Genomic DNA, 19,672 nt, shown 5'->3' with positions numbered 1-19,672 from the left:
TTGCTATAGACACAGCTTTTATGTAACACATAGGATTTGCAGACTTTGGGTCGATCACACTTAACAAGCAGTCTGTTACATCCCTTGGAAGTATAAGAGACTAATTTAGTTGGTCATGCATTGTTAGTGTTCTGCAGTTGCATAAGAGCATGTTGGCTTTTTGAATCTTGGGTGAAGATTTTAACAATTTCTCATGAAAAACATTACACACTTCACATATAAATAACACATGTAACATGAACACATATGCACACAATAAAAATAATGAGGTTACAGGATAAAATATTCTGTTTCTGCATTAAAAAAATAAAAATAAAATAAAAAGTCATATTACAAAAAAGGTGGATGCAACTGTCCAAAGTTTATACACTGAGAAACGGGTTGCTCTGTGTATTTCCTCCTCTTGCATTTGGGCACATTTGGTTATTGAAGCGACTCCGTTTATTCCATCTCCTTAAGCAATTCCTCTTACAGTACATCCAAGCAAAATATTACATATACATAAATAATTATAAATGACTGGGAGAAGTTGGTGAAGCGGAGGAAGTGTTTTCGTGCAGTGCTGCACATGAGCGCTACATGGGACCTGTAAGTCTGGCCCCTTGATCACACATCATAAAGGGGCTGGACTTCTTGGTCCAGTGTAGCACACATATGACCTGGCACCTATAGACTGCAGCACAGCACAAAATAATCTGTACACTTCCTCTACTTCACCCACTTCTCCCTGGAGACCACCAGTCATTTATAATTCTCACATATATGTCTGAAACTGTTTGAGAAAAGAAGAACAGTACTGTTCCTAGGGACGCAGGAGTGTTCTCCAAATGAACCTTGATGTGTATGTCACAGTTCCATTTTTTGTGAGTATGGTACGCAGATGTTGCCTGTGGTTTCAGCTATTAGTTTGAATTAGGGATTTGCTGGCTTTGAATTTGCTATACAGGCGTGACTGCTTTTGGATTTGAATTTTTTGAAAAATTGTCAAAAAGCGCTAAAACCACTTAATATGGGCCTTTTTTTATGATCCTAGAGTATTATTAACCTCAATAACATCAATTTACAGTCATTTCCACTCAATTTTGACCACCTCACAGCTCATAATATTGTTTTCACCAAAATTGGCCAGGGGCTGGCTGGCTAAACTGCGGTATACAGTGTGAGTTGGATACAGTGCAAGATACAGGCCAAGTTGAATAAAGTGCTGGTTGGATACAGTGTGGGATACAGTGTGGGTTGGATACTTTGTGGGTTGGATACAGTGCAGGTTGGATACAATGAGAGGGATTCAGTGCATGATACATTGCAGGGTGGATACAGTGCAGAATACACAGCAGGTCGGATACAGTGTGGGTTGAATACAGTTTGGGTCAGATACATTGCTGGTTGGATACAATGCGGGATACAGTGCGGATCAGATAAAGTACGGAATACATTGCTGGTTGGATACAGTGCAGGATACAGTGTAAGTTGGATACAGTGTGGTATGGATATAGTACGGGATACAGTGTGGGTCGGATACAATGCAGGATACAGTGCCGGGCAGATACACCAATAGTGCACTTACTGTGACAGGGGATGCCAGTGGTTTCCTCAGTGCGGTAGTGTTGACATTGCAGAGGTGCTGGCAGAGTCCACAGTCTGGGGTTGCCGGCAGTGTCGGTACTGCTGGGGTGCTGGTGGTGTCGGCAGTGCTGATGGTGTCCTCAGTGCGGAGTTGCTGGTGGTGTCGGCACTGCTGCCTGAGTTGGCAGTGCGGGTGTGCCATGGGTGCTGGCAGTGACGGCAGTGCAGGCAGTGTCCTCAGTGTGGAGTTGCTGGTGGTGTCCATACTGCTGGGGTGCTGGCTGTGTCGGCAATGATGGTGGTGTCCTCAGTGCGAGGGTGCCGGCAGTGTCCTCAATGCAGAGTTGCTGGCATAGTTGGTACTGCAGGCAGTGTTGGCAGTGTGGGGGTGTGGGGGGTGTCCTTACTGCAGGGGTGTCAGCAGTGTGGGGTTGCCGGTGGTGTTAGTACTGCTGGGGTGCTGGTGGTATTGGCAGTGCTGTCAGTGCAGGGGTGCCAACAATGTCGGCAAGGTGGGAGTGCTGGTGGTGTCCTCCTCAGTGCTGGGGTGTGTCAGTGGTGTTGGCCGGGTGGGGGTGCCAGCTGAGTCAGCAGTGCAGGGTGCTGGTTGTGTCTGCATTGCAGGAGTGATTGCAATGTCCTCATAGCTGGGGTGCTGGCCGTATCAGCATTGCTGGAGTGCCAGAGGTGTCCTCAATGCAGGGGTGTTGGCAGCATGGGAGTGTGGCGGTATTCTCAGTGCAGGGATGTCGGCAGTGTGGGGGTGTCGGCAGTGCAGGCAGTGTTGTTCACAGTTCGGGCGGTGGTGTAATTACTTCACTGCGTGCCTTCATCTAGTCCCATTAAAGTCAATGGGGACACACTGATTGGCTGAGAGCTGTGACAGATGGCTCTCTCAGCCAATCTGCAGTCAGCCCATTGATTTAATAGGACATTTGAAATTGGCTGCCAAGCAGAAAACACAAGATCCGACAGCGGGATCTCATGGTTTCGCCTCAGGTCGGGATCCCAAGCAGCCAGGGCAGATCCGTGCCCCGGCACATCCGCCTCGCATCCCGGAAGTTCATAGCAGTTTGCATTTCTTAAAATCCAAAATGCTCATCTCTAGTTTGAATATACATTTAGTTGCTTCTCATGTGGTTGAAGAGAGTGTCCCATTAATGAAAGCTTTATGCGCTTCATCCAGCACACTCCTGTGAGTAGGGTGTGCTATTCTTCATCTGTAGGTGGCTCATTTGGATTTCCTATATCTACAGTGTCACCACTTTTTTGTATCATATCAAGATTACTAGTGATGTTTGGAAAACCAAAACCATACTACACCATGAGGTAAATTTACTAAGGTGGGAGTTTTTAGAACTGATGATGTTGCCCATAGCAACCAATCACATTCTATTATCTTCTAGGAGCAGCTAGATAAATGTTAAGTAGAATCTGAAAGTCCCACCTTAGTAAATTTACCCTCATGAGTCTCCTTTTTACAGTATGTTTGAGTGGGCCATTTATAGGAGGACTGATAAATTCCATTTCTACAGACTTTAACGGACAATATATGAACCAAGCATTTTTTTTTAACATTTGATGACATCACACCACACGGCATTTCGCTTTTCTATGTTATTGGGTTTATATAGATTTTATTTTTGAATCTTGACTGATCACCAATTTCGGTTAATTTGCTATATTTTTATATTGTATTGAGGCTTTGGAGGTCATCCCTTTCACGGGTGGCTGTATAGTGACGGTTGTGCCTTGGATCTTATGAAAATTGTTTTGATTTGTACAGTATGTAGAAATATGCTGGCAGTGGACAGTGTGTGAGCAGATCCTCTCGTATACTCGGTAGAGATGAGCAGGTTCGGTTCGTCGAGATCCGAACCCCCCCGAACTTCACCTATTTTACACGGGTCTGAGGAAACCGGTTAACCCGAACGCGCCCGAACGTCATCATCCCGCTGTCGGATTCTCACGAGATTCGTATTCTATATAAAGAGCCGCGCGTCGCCGCCATTTTCACTTGTGCATTGGAGATTGAACGGAGAGGACGTGGCTGCGTTCTCTCCCTGAAAAGCTCTGTATCTGTGCTCAGTGTGCTGCAAATATCTGTGCTCAGTGTGCTGCAAATATCTATGTTCTCTGCCTGAAAACGTTCCATATCTGTTCTCAGTGTGCTGCAAATATCTGTGCTCAGTGTGCTGCATTGTGGGGACCACCAGTATATAATTATAGTAGTACAGGACAGTAGGCCATTGCTGTATCTTGCAGTTCTGTGTCAAGTATACTATTCATATCTGTGCTGCATTATTGTGAGCAGTATATAGTAGGACAGTGCAGCATTTTGGTGACCAGCAGTATACATATAGTACAGTACAGTAGGCCATTGCTGTATCTTGCAGCTCTGTGTCACTTCTAGTATCCTGATCAGTGCTCAATATCTGCTGCACTGTTGTGACCAGGATGTATACTGTACTGTGCGACGTGTGTCATACACCTGGTGATTATACATCCTGTAATCTGTACTGAGCGATGTGTGAGATACACCTGGGTATTATACACCCTATATACTGTACTGAGTGATGTGTGAGATACACCTGGGGATTATACACCCTATATACTGTACTGTGCGATGTCTGTGATACACCTGGTAATTAATTATACACCCTGTATACTGTACTGTGCGATGTGTGTTATACACCTGGTGATTATACATCCTGTAATCTGTACTGAGCGATGTGTGAGATACATCTGGGGATTATACACCCTATATACTGTACTGAGTGATGTGTGAGATACACCTGGGGATTATACACCCTGTATACTGTACTGTGCAACGTTTGTGATACACCTGGTGATTATACACTCTGTATACTGTCCTGAGCGATGTGTGAGATACACCTTGGGATTATACATCCTATATACTGTACTGCGTGATGTGTGAGATACACCTGGGGATTATACACCCTATATACTGTACTGTGCGATGTGTGTGATACACCTGGTAATTAATTATACACCCTGTATACTGTACTGTGCGATGTGTGTTATACACCTGGTGATTATACATCCTGTAATCTGTACTGAGCGATGTGTGAGATACACCTGGGGATTATACACCCTATATACTGTACTGAGTGATGTGTGAGATACACCTGGGGATTATACACCCTGTATACTGTACTGTGCAATGTTTGTGATACACCAGGTGATTATACACCCTGTATACTGTCCTGAGCGATGTGTGAGATACACTTTGGGATTATAAACCCTATATACTGTACTGCGTGATGTGTGAGATACACTTGGGGATTATACACCCTATATACTGTACTGTGCGATGTGTGTGATGCACCTGGTTATTAATTATACACCCTGTATACTGTACTGTGCGATGTGTGTTATACACCTGGTGATTATACATCCTGTAATCTGTACTGAGCGATGTGTGAGATACACCTGGGTATTATACACCCTATATACTGTACTGAGTGATGTGTGAGATACACCTGGGGATTATACACCCTGTATACTGTACTGTGCGACGTGTGTTATACACCTGGTGATTATACATCCTGTAATCTGTACTGAGCGATGTGTGAGATACACCTGGGGATTATATACCCTATATACTGTACTGCGTAATGTGTGAGTTGCACCTGGGGATTATACCTCCTGTATACTGTACTGTGCGACGTGTGTTATACACCTGGTGATTATACATCCTGTAATCTGTACTGTGCGATGTGTGAGATACACCTGGTAATATCTGTGCTCAGTGTACTGCATTGTGGGGACCACTTCTAGTATCCTGATCAGTGCTCAATATCTGCTGCACTGTTGTGACCAGGATGTATACTGTACTGTGCGACGTGTGTTATACACCTGGTGATTATACATCCTGTAATCTGTACTGAGCGATGTGTGAGATACACCTGGGTATTATACACCCTATATACTGTACTGAGTGATGTGTGAGATACACCTGGGGATTATACACCCTATATACTGTACTGTGCGATGTCTGTGATACACCTGGTAATTAATTATACACCCTGTATACTGTACTGTGCGATGTGTGTTATACACCTGGTGATTATACATCCTGTAATCTGTACTGAGCGATGTGTGAGATACATCTGGGGATTATACACCCTATATACTGTACTGAGTGATGTGTGAGATACACCTGGGGATTATACACCCTGTATACTGTACTGTGCAACGTTTGTGATACACCTGGTGATTATACACTCTGTATACTGTCCTGAGCGATGTGTGAGATACACCTTGGGATTATACATCCTATATACTGTACTGCGTGATGTGTGAGATACACCTGGGGATTATACACCCTATGTACTGTACTGTGCGATGTGTGTGATACACCTGGTAATTAATTATACACCCTGTATACTGTACTGTGCGATGTGTGTTATACACCTGGTGATTATACATCCTGTAATCTGTACTGAGCGATGTGTGAGATACACCTGGGGATTATACACCCTATATACTGTACTGAGTGATGTGTGAGATACACCTGGGGATTATACACCCTGTATACTGTACTGTGCAATGTTTGTGATACACCTGGTGATTATACACCCTGTATACTGTCCTGAGCGATGTGTGAGATACACTTTGGGATTATAAACCCTATATACTGTACTGCGTGATGTGTGAGATACACTTGGGGATTATACACCCTATATACTGTACTGTGCGATGTGTGTGATGCACCTGGTTATTAATTATACACCCTGTATACTGTACTGTGCGATGTGTGTTATACACCTGGTGATTATACATCCTGTAATCTGTACTGAGCGATGTGTGAGATACACCTGGGTATTATACACCCTATATACTGTACTGAGTGATGTGTGAGATACACCTGGGGATTATACACCCTGTATACTGTACTGTGCGACGTGTGTTATACACCTGGTGATTATACATCCTGTAATCTGTACTGAGCGATGTGTGAGATACACCTGGGGATTATATACCCTATATACTGTACTGCGTGATGTGTGAGTTGCACCTGGGGATTATACCTCCTGTATACTGTACTGTGCGACGTGTGTTATACACCTGGTGATTATACATCCTGTAATCTGTACTGTGCGATGTGTGAGATACACCTGGTAATATCTGTGCTCAGTGTACTGCATTGTGGGGACCACCAGTATATAATTATAGTAGTACAGTACAGTAGGACATTGCTGTATATTGCAGCTCTGTGTCACTGCAAGTATCTATTCCATATCTGTGCTGCATTATTGTGAGCAGTATATAGTAGGACGGTGCAGCATTTTGGTGACCAGCAGTATACATATAGTACAGTACAGTAGGCCATTGCACTATCTTGCAGCTCCGTGTCAGACTCAGTTCTAGTATCCTGATCAGTGCTCAATATCTGCTGCATTGTTGTGACCAGTATATAGTAATACAGTGCAGCATTGTGGTGACCACCAGTATATAGTAGTACAGTACAGTAGGCCATTGCTGTATCTTGCAGCTCTGTGTCACTTCTAGTATCCTGATCAGTGCTTAATATCTGTGCTCAGTGTCAGTGCTGCATTGTGGTGACCAGTATACTACAGTACAATAGTCCAGTGCTGTTCTCGCTGCTCAGTGTCAGTTCTCCGTAGTATCATCAGTGATCAGTATAATCAGTTCTCAGTATAATCAGTGCACTGTTAGACATGTGCCCGTTTTCCGACACTAGTGCAGTGGGATTTAGACAATTGATGAAGTTATTGTGTCCCCGGTACAAAATCTAGATTCCACTTCACTTGGCAGGCGATAGCGAGAATTTACCAATTAATATCAGTGATTTATAATTATTAATTACAGCGATCTTGCCAAATAATTCCAGTGATTTTGTCATTTTCTTCCAGTGATTTGGACCAATAATACCATTGATTAGAACTAGTGATGTGCACCGAAAATTTTTGTGTTTTGGTTTTGGATTCGGTTCCGCGGCCGTGTTTAGGATTCGGACGCGTTTTGGCAAAACCTCCCTGAAATTTTTTTGTTGGATTTGGGTGTGTTTTGGATTTTGGTGTTTTTTACAAAAAACCCTCAAAAACAGCTTAAATCATAGAATTTGGGGGTCATTTTGATCCCATAGTATTATTAACTTAATAACCATAATTTCCACTCATTTCCAGTCTATTCTGAACACCTCACAATATTATTTTTAGTCCTAAAATTTGCACTGAGGTCGCTGTATGACTAAGCTAAGCGACCCAAGTGGCTGGCACAAACACCTGGCCCATCTAGGAGTGGCACTGCAGTGTCAGACAGGATGGCACTTAAAAAAATTAGCCCCAAACATCACATGATGCAGAGATAAATAAAATAAAAAAGAGGTGCAAGATGGAATTGTCCTTGGGCCCTCCCACCCACCCTTATGTTGTATAAACAGGACATGAACACTTTAACAAACCCATCATTTCAGTGACAGGGTCTGCCACACGACTGTGGCTGAAATGACTGGTTGGTTTGGGCCCCCACCAAAAAAGAAGCAATCAATCTCTCCTTGTACAAACTGGCTCTACAGAGGCAAGGGGGTATATTTACAAAGATTCGTGTTTTGGCCGTTTTGAAGGGTGTTTGAACTCGAATGGTATCGGGTGCATTTTACTGCAACTTTTTGAATCCTGATACGATCATTCACTAAGCTGCAGAGTTTTACACAATCATTTTTTCCGATGTTGATGTGATTCGTAATATCAGGCAGTGTTTTACGGGAGTGATGAGTAAAACACTGCCTGACAAAACACAAGGAATCCCGGCCGGATCTGTGAGATCCATGCAGGGCTTCATTGTGTACCTTAAAAAGTTGATTAAAGTCTTAAAAAATCAGAAAAAAATTGCGTGGGGTCCCCCCTCCTAAGCATAACCAGCCTCGGGCTCTTTGAGCCGGTCCTGGTTGAAAAAATATGGGGTAAAAAATGACAGGGGTTCCCCCATATTTAATCAACCAGCACCGGGCTTTGCGCCTGGTCCTGGTTCCAAAAATACGGGGGACAAAAAGCGTAGGGGTCCCCCGTATTTATGAAACCAGCACCGGGCTCCACTAGCCAGGTACATAATGCCACAGCCGGGGGACATTTTTATACTGGTCCCTGCGGCCCTGGCATTACATACCCAACTAGTCACCCCTGGCCAGGGTACCCTGGAGGAGTGGGAACCCCTTAAATCAAGGGGTCCCCCCCTCCAGCCACCCAAGGGCCAGGGGTGAAGCCCGAGGCTGTCCCCCCATCCAAGGGCGGCAGATGGGGGGCAGATAGCCTTTTTTAAAATGTGAATATTGTTTTTAGTAGCAGTACTACAAGTCCCAGCAAGCCTTCCCCGCAAGCTGGTACTTGGAGAACCACAAGTACCAGCATGCGGTGGAAAACCGGGCCCACTGGTACCTGTAGTACTACTACTCAAAAAATACCCCCAAAAAAACAGGACACACACACCGTGAAAGTATAATTTTATTACATACATGCACACCTCCATACATACATACTTACCTATGTTCCCACGAGGCTCGGTCCTCTTCTCCATGTAGAATCCTTGGGGTACCTGTGAAAAAAATTATACTCACATAATCCAGTGTAGAATCAGACCTTTGTATAATCCACGTACTTGGCAAAATAATAAAACGGAAATCCGACCACGCACTGAAAGGGGTCCCATGTTTACACATGGGACCCCTTTCGCCGACTGCAAGGACCCCCCCTGACTCCTGTCAAAGAGGGTCCCTTCAGCCAATCAGGGAGTGCCACGTCGTGGCACTCTCCTGATTGGCTGTGTGCTCCTGTAGTGTCAGTGAGGCAGCACATGGCACAGATACAATGTAGCGCCTATGCGCTCCATTGTAGCCAATGGTGGGAACTTTGAGGTCAGCGGTTGACCGAAAGTAACCTCACCACTGACCGCAAAGTTCCCACCATTGGCTACAATGGAGCGCATAGGCGCTACATTGTATCTGTGCCGTGTGCTGCCTCACAGACACTACAGGAGCACACAGCCAATCAGGAGAGTGCCACGACGTGGCGCTCCCTGATTGGCTGAAGGGACCCTCTTTGACAGGAGTCAGGGGGGGTCCTGGCAGTCGGGGAAAGGGGTCCCATGTGTAAACATGGGACCCCTTTCAGTGCGTGGTCAGGTTTCCATTTTATTATTTTGCCAAGTACGTGGATTATACAAAGGTCTGATTCTACACTGGATTATGTGAGTATAATTTTTTTCACAGGTACCCCAAGGATTCTACATGGAGAAGAGGACCGAGCCTCGTGGGAACATAGGTAAGTATGTATGTATGTATGGAGGTGTGCATGTATGTAATAAAATTATACTTTCACAGTGTGTGTGTCCTGTTTTTTTGGGGGTATTTTTTTAGTAGTAGTACTACAGGTACCAGCGGGCCCGGTTTTGCTGGGACTTGTAGTACTGCTACTAAAAACAATATTCACATTTAAAAAAAAGGCTATCAGCCCCCCATCCGCCGCCCTTGGATGGGGGGACAGCCTCGGGCTTCACCCCTGGCCCTTGGGTGGCTGGAGGGGGGGACCCCTTGATTTAAGGGGTTCCCAATCCTCCAGGGTACCCCGGCCAGGGGTGACTAGTTGGGTATGTAATGCCAGGGTCGCAGGGACCAGTATAAAAGTGTCCCCCGGCTGTGGCATTATGTACCAGGCTAGTGGAGCCCGGTGCTGGTTTCAAAAATACGGGGGACCCCTACGCTTTTTGTCCCCCATATTTTTGGAACCAGGACCAGGCGCAGAGCCCGGTGCTGGTTGATTAAATATAGGGGAACCCCTGTCATTTTTCCCCCCATATTTTTTCAACCAGGACTGGCTCCAAGAGCCCGAGGCTGGTTATGCTTAGGAGAGAAGACCCCACGCAATTTTTTTTTCAGTTTTTACACTAAACAGACCCTTTCCCATAGATAACCATGCACAGATCTCACTGATCCATGCATGGTTATCCAAACTCGACTGGAAAAAGCAGGTCTATTTTTTTGCTCCTTTTTTAACGAATCGAAACAAATCAGACCTGCACTTGAGTACTCAGAAACTAACACCCAAATACGAATGAATAGTGAATGCCCGTATTATATGAAATAACAACCGTGTTTGACCGATGGTCTATTCATTCATATTTCGGAACTTTGCAAATCAAACCATTACGAATAGTCCAAACACTGCCGAGATTGGTGCTTAGTGAATTCCCGGATTGGAACTTAGAAAAAAAAACACAAATAGGACAAACTCGAATTCTTAGTAAATATTGGCCAAGATGTCCACCTCCTCCTCATCGTCCGATTCCTCACCCCTTTCACTGTGTACATCCCCCTCCTCACAGATTATTAATTTGTCCCCACTGGAATCCACCATCTCAGGTCCCTGTGTACTTTCTGGAGGCATGTCTCCACGGAGAAATTGATTATAATTCATTTTGATGAACATCATCTTCTCCACATTTTCTGGAAGTAACCTCGTACACCGATTGCTGACAAGGTGAGCGGCTGCACTAAACACTCTTTCGGAGTACACACTGTAGGGGGGGGGGGCAATTTAGGTAAAATAAAGCCAGTTTGTGCAAGGGCCTCCAAATTGCCTCTTTTTCCTGCCAGTATATGTACGGACTGTCTGACGTGCCTACTTGGATGCGGTCACTCATATAATCCTCCACCATTCTTTCATTTGTGACAGAATCATATGCAGTGACAGTAGACGACATGTCAGTAATCGTTAGCAGGTCTTTCAGTCCGGACCAGATGTCAGCACTCGCTCCAGACTGCCCTACATCACCGCCAGCGGGTGGGCTCGGAATTCTTAGCCTTTTCCTTGCAGCCCCAGTTGCAGGAGAATGTGAAGGAGGAGCTGTTGACGGGTCACGTTCCAGTGACTTGACAAGTGTCTCACCAGCAGGTCTTTGCACCTCTGCAGACTTGTGTCTGCCGGAAAGAGAGATACAACGTAGGTTTTAAATCTAGGATCGAGCACGGTGGCCAAAATGTAGTGCTCTGATTTCAACAGATTGACCACCCGTGAATCCTGGTTAAGCGAATTAAGGGCTCCATCCACAAGTCCCACATACCTAGCGGAATCGCTCCGTTTTAGCTCCTCCTTCAATCTCTCCAGCTGCTTCTGCAAAAGCCTGATGAGGGGAATGACCTGACTCAGGCTGGCAGTGTCTGAACTGACTTCATGTGTGGCAAGTTCAAAGGGTTGCAGAACCTTGCACAATGTTGAAATCATTCTTCACTGCACTTGAGTCAGGTGCAGTCCCCCTCCTTTGCCTATATCGTAGGCAGATGTATAGGCTTGAATGGCCTTTTGCTGCTCCTCCATCCTCTGAAGCATATAGAGGGTTGAATTCCACCTCGTTACCACCTCTTGCTTCAGATGATGGCAGGGCAGGTTCAGGAGTGTTTGCTGGTGCTCCAGTCTTCGGCATGCGGTGGCTGAATGCCGAAAATGGCCCGCAATTCTTCGGGACACCGACAGCATCTCTTGCACGACCCTGTCGTTTTTAAAAAAAATTCTGCACCACCAAATTCAATGTATGTGCAAAACATGGGACATGCTGGAATTTGCCCACATGTAATGCACGCACAATATTGGTGGAGTTGTCCGATGTCACAAATCCCCAGGAGAGTCCAATTGGGGTAAGTTATTCTGCGATGATGTTCCTCAGTTTCCGTAAGAGGTTGTCAGCTGTGTGACTCTTCTGGAAAGCGGTGATACAAAGCGTAGCCTGCCTAGGAACGAGTTGGCGTTTGCGATATGCTGCTGCTGTACTTGCTGCGGGAGGCAATACATCTACCCAGTGGGCTGTCACAGTCATATAGTCCTGAGTCTGCCCTGCTCCACTTGTCCACATGTCCGTGGTTAAGTGGACATTGGGTACAACTGCATTTTTTAGGACACTGATGACTCTTTTTCTGAGGTCTGTGTACATTCTCGGTATCGCCTGCCTAGAGAAATGGAACCTAGATGGTATTTGGTACCAGGGACACAGTACCACAATCAATTCTCTAATTCCCTGTGAATTAACGGTGGATACCGGACACACGTTTAACACCACCGCAGCTGCTAAGCCCTGAGTTATCCGCTTTGCAGCAGGATGACTGCTGTGATATTTCATCTTCCTCGCAAAGGACTGTTGGACAGTCAATTGGTTACTGGAAGTAGTACAAGTAAACTTCCCCTCTGGAATGACGATCGACTCCCTGCAGGAACAACAGAAGTGTCAGCAGCAGTAGGCGTTACACTCAAGGATACATCGGAGGAATCCCAGGCAGGAGAGGACTCGTCAGACTTGCCAGTGACATGGCCTGCAGGACTATTGGCTTTCCTGTCTAAGGAGGAAATTGACACTGAGGGAGTTGGTGGTGTGGTTTGCAGGAGCTTGGTTACAAGAGGAAGGGATTTAGTTGTCAGTGGACTGCTTCCGCTGTCATCCAAAGTTTTTGAACTTGTCAATGACTTCTGATTAATGCGCTCCAGGTGACGTATAAGGGAGGATGTTCCTAGGTGGTTAACGTCCTTACCATTACTTATTACAGCTTGACAAAGGCAACACACGGCTTGACAAATGTTGTCCGCATTTCTGTTAAAATAATTCCACACCGACAAGGTTTTTTTTTTGTAATTTGACCAGGCATGTCAATGGCCATATTTGTCCCACGGACAACAGGTGTCTCCCCGGGTGCCTGACTTAAACAAACCACCTCACCATCAGAATCCTCCTTGTCAATTTCCTCCTCAGTGCCAGCAACACCCATATCCTCAACCTGGTGTACTTCAACAGTGACATCTTCAATTTGACTATCAGGAACTGGACTTCGGGTGCTCCTTCCAAAACTTGCAGGGGGCGTGCAAATGGTGGAAGGCGCCAGCTCTTCCCGTCCAGTGTTGGGAAGGTCAGGCATCGCAACCGACACAATTGGACTCTCCTTTGTAATTTAGAATAACGCACAGTTCTTTGCTGTGCTTTTGCATGCTTAAGTCTTTTCATTTTTCTAGCGAGAGGATGAGTGAAGCTGAACATGTGAAGCTGAACCACTAGCCATGAACATAGGCCAGGGCCTCAGCCGTTCCTTGCCACTTTGTGTCGTAAATGGCATTTTGGCAAGTTTACGCTTCTCATCAGACACTTTTAATTTTGATTTTTGGGTCGTTTTACTGAACTTTTGTTTATTGGATTTTACATGCTCTCTACTATGACATTGGGCATCGGCCGTGGCAGACAACGTTGATGGCATTTCATCATCTCGGACATGACTAGTGGCAGCAGCTTCAGCATGAGGTGGAAGTGGATCTTGATCTTTCCCTATTTTACCCTCCACATTTTTGTTCTCCATTTTTTAATGTGTGGAATTATATGCCAGTAATATATCAATAGCAATGGCCTACTGTACCGCACTGCTATATATATATATATATATATATACTGGTGGTCAGCAAAATTATGCACTGTCCTCCTACTATATACTGCGCACAACTACAATGCAGTACACATATGGATTGTATACTTGACGACACAGAGGTAGAGCAATGGACTACTGTACCGTACTGCTAAACATATACTGGTGGTCAGCAAAATTCAGCACTGTCCTTCTACTATATACTACACACAACTAAAATGCAGCACAGGTATGGATGGATAGTATACTTGATGACACAGAGGTAGAGCAATGGACTACTGTACCATACTGCTATATATATACTGGTGGTCAACAAAATTCAGCACTGTCCTCCTACTATATACTACACACAACTATAATGCAGCACACATGGATTGTATACTTGACGACACAGAGGTAGAGCAATGGACTTGTACTGTACCGTACTGCTATATATATACTGGTGGTCAGAAAAATTCTGCACTGTCCTCCTACTATATAATGCGCACAACTACAATGCAGCACACATATGGATTGTATACTTGACGACACAGAGGTAGAGCAATGGACTACTGTACCGTACTGCTATATATATACTGGTGGTCAGCAAAATTCTGCACAGTCCTCCTACTATATACTGCGCACAACTACAATGCAGCACAGGTATGGATGGATAGTATACTTGATGACACAGAGGTAGAGCAATGGACGACTGTACCGTACTGCTATATATATACTGGTGGTCAACAAAATTCAGAACTGTCCTCCTACTATATACTACACACAACTACAATGCAGCAAACATATGGATTGTATACTTGACGACACAGAGGTAGAGCAATGGACTACTGTACCGTACTGCTAAACATATACTGGTGGTCAGCAAAATTCGGCACTGTCTTTCTACTATATACTACACACAACTAAAATGCAGCACAGGTATGGATGGATAGTATACTTGATGACACAGAGGTAGAGCAATGGACTACTGTACCATACTGCTATATATATACTGGTGGTCAACAAAATTCAGCACTGTCCTCCTACTATATACTACACACAACTATAATGCAGCACACATGGATTGTATACTTGACGACACAGAGGTAGAGCAATGGACTTGTACTGTACCGTACTGCTATATATATACTGGTGGTCAAAAAAATTCTGCACTGTCCTCCTACTATATAATGCGCACAACTACAATGCAGCACACATATGGATTGTATACTTGACGACACAGAGGTAGAGCAATGGACTACTGTACCGTACTGCTATATATATACTGGTGGTCAGCAAAATTCTGCACAGTCCTCCTACTATATACTGCGCACAACTACAATGCAGCACAGGTATGGATGGATAGTATACTTGATGACACAGAGGTAGAGCAATGGACTACTGTACCGTACTGCTATATATATACTGGTGGTCAACAAAATTCAGAACTGTCCTCCTACTATATACTACACACAACTACAATGCAGCAAACATATGGATTGTATACTTGACGACACAGAGGTAGAGCAATGGACTACTGTACCATACTGCTATATATATATATATATATATATATATATATACTGGTGGTCAGCAAAATTCTGCACTGTCCTCCTACTATATACTGCGCATAACTACAATGTAGCACACATATGGATTGCATACTTGACGACACAGAGGTAGAGCAATGGACTAGTACTGTGCCGTACTGCTATATATATACTGGTGGTCAGCAAAATTCTGCACTGTCCTCCTACTATATACTGCGCACAACTACAATGCAGCACACATATGGAGCGTTTTCAGGCAGAGAACGTAGATATTTGCAGCACACTGAGCACAGATATTTGCAGCACAATGAGCACAGATATTTGCAGCACACTGAACACAGAAACTGAGAGAACGCAGCCACGTGCTCTCGCTATCATCTCCAATGCACAAGTGAAAATGGCGGTGACGCACGGCTCCTTATATAGAATACAAATCTCGCGAGAATTCGACAGCGGGATGAGGACGTTCCTGGCACGTTCTGGTTAACCGGGCAAGGCGGGAAGATCCGAGGCTGCCTCGGAACCGTGTAAAATGGGTGAAGTTCGTGGGGGTTCGGATCCCGAGGAACCGAACCAGCTCATCTCTAATTAGAACGAATATTTCCAGTGATTGTCATTTTCTTCCAGTGATTTGGACCAATAATACCAATGATAAGAACGAATAATTCCAGTGATTTTGTCATTTTCTTCCAGTGATTTGGACTAATAATACCATTGATTAGAACGAATAATTCCTGTGATATTGAGGTGTTTGTGTCGCTTAGCTTAGCCGTCCAGCGACCACAGTGCACCTCTTTTTCTCTTTTCTTTGCATCATGTGCTGTTTGGGGCCAATTTTTTTAAGTGCCATCCTATCTGACACTGCAGTGCCACTCCTAGATGGGCCAGGTGTTTGTGCCGCCCTCTTGGGTCGCTTAGCTTAGTCATCCAGCGACCTCGGTGCAAATTTTAGGACTAAAAATAATATTGTGATGTGTGAGGTGTTCAGAATAGACTGAAAATTAGTTGAAATTGTGGTTACTGAGGTTAATAATACTATAGGATCAAAATTACTCCCAAATTCTATGATTTAAGCTGTTTTTGAAAAAAAACACCCGAATCCAAAACACACCCGAATCCGCCAAAAATTTTTCAGGGAAGCTTTGCCAAAACGCGTCCGAATCCAAAACACGGCCGCGGAACCGAATCCAAAACCAAAACACAAAACCCGAAAAATTTCCGGTACACATCTCTAATACTCGGTAGTCGGTTCAAATAGGTGTGAGTCTGTGAGTTTGTTTTATGAAACTCGCAGACTTCACACAAATGCGCGCTCACAGTCAGGGCCGGTTCTAGCCCTTGTGGTGCCCCGGACAAAAAATAGGGGCGTGGCTTCCTACGGGGGCGTGTTCAGTTACGCCCCCATTTGTGCCCCCTGTAGAAAAGCGCAGATGAAAAAAAAAAAGAATACTTACTATCCCCGCTCCTGATTCCCGACCGCTGCTGACCTCCGCCCGTGCCGCTCCTCTCCTCGGATCTATGGGAGAGACGTCATGACGTCTCTCCCATAGCACAACATAGAGACTAGAGGTCAATTATGACCCCTAGCATCTGTGCCAGTCCCACAATGCTGTGCGGTGCGTGATGACATCATCGCACACCGCACAGCTAAGGTCCTCTCCACGAAGGGAAACTAGACAGGTAGCGTCTAGTTCCCTTCACAGTGGGGGACACAACGGCAGCGGGGGGCACAGTAGCAGATCTTGCCATGGTGTGGCGCCCTCCGGATGGCAGCGCCAAGGGCAAAAGTCCTGCTTGCCCGTTGCAAGATCCGCTACTGCTCCCAGTGTCGGACTGGGGTATAAAGGCCCCCCTGGGTATTTGTTTCGCCCGGTAATAGTCGGACAGTGTGCGGCTGTGATAAAGAAAGTCCACTGCTCTTTTCTTTAATTTAAATAATTCTTTAAAAGCATCCTCATTAGTTGTAACTGGAACATCCTCAAATGCAGATTCTTTGTGAAGGATGCCTCCAGCCTCCAAGTTTGAGAAACTTAAAGTTTCATGAGTGTGACATAGTATCTAAGGTTGAAAAATGACAATTGTCCATCGAGTTCAACCTATTTGTGGTCTCCTATGCACGATTATTTTGTATAAAATTTTGACTGAAGTTGATGACTGCCGTTACGTTTTACCCTTCTTTTTTATAATAACCATAGTGCGTGACTATGCCCCGTAACCCTGGATATCCTTATCCATTAGGAATTTATCTAACCCATTCTTAAAGGTGTTGACTGAGTCGGCCATTACAACTCCCTCAGGCAGGGAATTACAAACACGTATCGTCCTTACCGTAAAAAAGCCTTTACGCCGTATTGTGCGGAATCTCCTCTCCTCTAACCTGAGCGAGTGTCCACGAGTTCTCTGTGTTGATCTAATCAAAAACAGGTCCTGCGCAAGATCTGTATATTGTCCCCTTATATATTTGTAAATGTTGATCATGTACCCTCTTAATCTCCTCTTTTCCAGTGTAAACATGCCTAGTCTCGCAAGCCTTTCCTCGTATTCCAGCGTCTCCATACCTTTAATTAATTTGGTTGCCCGCCTTTTAACCTTTTCTAGCTCCAGGATATCCTTTTTTGTAGTAAGGTGCCTAGAATTGTACACAGTATTCAAGGTGTGGCCTCACAAGTGATTTATATAATGGGAGTATAATACTCTCGTCCCTAGCATCAATTCCCCGTTTTATGCATGCTAATATCTTATTTGCCTTCTTTGCTGCAGTCCTACTTTGGGTACTACTGCTTAGTTTGCTATCTATGAGGACACCTAAGTCCTTTTCCAGTACAGAATCCCCTAATTTTACCCCATTTAGTAGGTGGGTGTTATTTTTGTTCTTGTTACCACAGTGCATTACCTTACACTTGTCTGTATTGAAGCGCATTCTCCATTTCGCTGCCCAAGCTTCTAATTTAACTAAGTCGTTCTGAAGCGACTCAGCATCCCCCTCCGCATTTATAACTTTACACAATTTGGTATCATTTTTAAAAATTGACACCATGCTCTCTAGACCTTCTGTTAGGTCGTTAATGAAAATATTGAACAATAGCGGTCCTAATACTGAGCCTTGCGGCACACCACTTAGCACTTCAGTCCAAGTTGAAAAAGATCCATTAACCACAACACGCTGCTCCCTATTATCTAACCAGTTTTTGACCAAGTGCATATTGTGCTTCCTAGCCCTGATTCTTGTAGCTTGTAGATAAGTCTCATGTGTGGTACAGTGTCGAATGCTTTGGCAAAATCTAAAAAGATTACATCCACCTCTTTACCCTGATCTAAGTTTGCGCTTACTGTTTCATAAAAGCCTAGTAGGTTGGTTTGACAGGATCTGTCCTTCATAAACCCATGTTGATTCCTTTTAATGACCTTATTGACTTCAAGGAACTTCTGAATACTATATCTTAGAATACCTTCCAATACTTTCCCCACTATAGATGTAAGACTAACTGGTCTATAATTACCTGGTTCAGCTTTACTTCCCTTTTTGAATATAGGCACTACTTCCGCTATACGCCAGTCTTTGGGAACCATACCTGATATTACTGAATCCTTAAAGATCAAAAATAGCTGTTTTGCAAGTTCAGAGTGAAGCTCCATTAGAACCCTTGGGTGAATACTAGAGATGAGCGGGTTCGGTTACTCGGGATCCGAACCCCCCCGAACTTCACCCATTTTACACGGTTCCAAGGCAGCCTCGGATCCTCCCGCCTTACTCGGTTAACCCGAGCGTGCCCGAACGTCATCATCCCGCTGTTGGATTCTCGCGAGATTCGTATTCTATAAAAGGAGCCGCGCGTCGCCGCCATTTCCACTCATGCATTGGAGATGATAGCGAGAGGACGTGGCTGTGTTCTCTCAGTTTCTGTGTTCAGTGTGCTGCAAATATCTGTGCTCATTGTGCTGCAAATATCTGTGCTCAGTGTGCTGCAAATATCTGTGCTCAGTGTGCTGAAATTATCTACGTTCTCTGCCTGAAAAACGCTCCATATCTGTGCTGCATTGTAGTATATAGTAGAAGGACAGTGCAGAATTTTGCTGACCACCAGTATATATATATAGCAGTACTGTACAGTAGTCCATTGCTCTACCTCTGTGTCAACAA

This window comes from Pseudophryne corroboree, chromosome 3 (genome assembly GCF_028390025.1).
Source record: "Pseudophryne corroboree isolate aPseCor3 chromosome 3, aPseCor3.hap2, whole genome shotgun sequence".
Lineage (NCBI taxonomy): Eukaryota > Metazoa > Chordata > Amphibia > Anura > Myobatrachidae > Pseudophryne > Pseudophryne corroboree.
The sequence above is the reverse complement of the archived record's forward strand: the minus strand, read 5'-3'. Positions refer to the sequence as shown.